The sequence below is a fragment of the Orycteropus afer genome, unplaced genomic scaffold (genome assembly GCF_000298275.1).
Source record: "Orycteropus afer afer isolate SDZICR_OR568_19922 unplaced genomic scaffold, OryAfe1.0 scaffold01539, whole genome shotgun sequence".
NCBI classification, from domain to species: Eukaryota; Metazoa; Chordata; class Mammalia; order Tubulidentata; family Orycteropodidae; genus Orycteropus; species Orycteropus afer.
Window position 1 is genome coordinate 1796 of NW_006923126.1, and position 1795 is coordinate 3590.

Genomic DNA, 1795 nt, shown 5'->3' on the forward strand with positions numbered 1-1795 from the left:
CAAACAAACATGGAAGCAGAATAATGTGCTGCTTAAAATCTATCGAATAACAGAATAAATAACAAATTAAATGAAATTAATCCACTGAATTCAACAAATAAGAAAACACAACATGCAAAATCTTTTGGGCACAACAAAACACTTATCAGAGCATGATTTATAGGAATAAATATATACATCAAAGAAGAAAAAGATCAAAAATCAAGACCTTAATCAATCATCTCCCACGTCCAACAATCAGAAAAAGAACAGCAAAAAGAGCCAACAGTCACCAGAAGAAAGGAAATTAGATTTGAGCAGAAATAAATGCAACAGAAAAAAAGAAAATTAAAACAGTAGAAAGAATCAACAAGACTCTAAATTGGTTCATTTAAAGTACTAATAAAATTGAAAAAAAAAAAAAAAAGAAATCTTAACAAAGGAAAAGGTGCAAGTATAATAAATAAGAGATAAAATAGGTGATATCAAAGCAAAACATACTGAAACAAAAAAGATAATAACAGAATACTATGAGAAACTGTACTCTAAGCTATTTGAAGACCTAGAAGAAATAGTAAAAACTTCTGCAAACACATTACCTAATGAAACTAAAGCAAACTGAGGTAGAAATTTTAAACAGATACTTCACAAAACAAAAAATTGAACAGGTCATAAAAAATTACTAATAAAAAATAGTTTTGGCCCATAAGACTTCAATGGCTAATTCTACCAATATTATGAGGAAAGCTAAAAGCAGTTGTACTCGAACTACTCTATAACAAAGAAAATGATGGGATATTTCTGAACTTATCTATGAAGCAAGCACAAACTTGATAACAGAGCAAGGTAAGGAAATACCTCAAAAAGAAGATTATATACCTATATCCTTCATGAACAGAGATGAAAAAATTCCCGACAAAATCCTACCCAATCGAATCAAATAATTTATCAAAATAATTATACATCATGATAATGTGGGATTCAAAGTATGTATGCAAGGATGGTTCAACACAAGAAAAACAATTAAAAAATGCACCATAAAAATAACTCAAAGAAAAAAGAAGCACATGATCATATCAATATATCAATCCACGAGGAAAAGGGAGTTAACAAAATTCAATACCCATTCTTGATAAAAAAAGAAAAAAAAATGGAATTGAAATAAATTCCTGAAAACAATTAAGGGTCTATAAACAAAACAAATGGCCAATAGAGACTGAAAATATTCCTCTGGAGAATGGCAACCAGACAAGGATGTCCTTTATCTCCTCTCCCATTCTATATTGTAATGAATGTCTTATCTAGAGCAATAAAGGAATAAAACAAAATAAAGTACATCCAAATTGGCAAAGAAGAAGTAAAACTATCTCTACTTGCTGATGATTTGATCCTGTACATAGAAAATCCTGGAGCCTCAAAAAGAAAATGAATGAAACTAATAGAAGGAATCTCAGAAAAGTGGCAAAATAAAAGACCATGATACAAAAAGACAAAAAGGACAAAATAAAATCAACTTAATTCCTTTACATTAATAAAGAACTCTGAATACTCAGGAAATCAGGAAAGCAATAACATGTATAATAAACACTGCCATCAACTCAATTCTGATGCACAACAACAATATAAGATAAAGTTGACCTGCCAGGTGGGTTTCCAAAGCTTTAAATAATTGCAGAAGCAGACCTCCTCGTCTTAATCTGCTGAGCAGCTGGTGGGCTTGTACTGCAGACCTATTGCTTAGCAGCAGAATGTCTTAGCCCCTACACCATCAGAATTCCTTCCATGTACAATAGCCACCCCAAAGATGAAATATTAA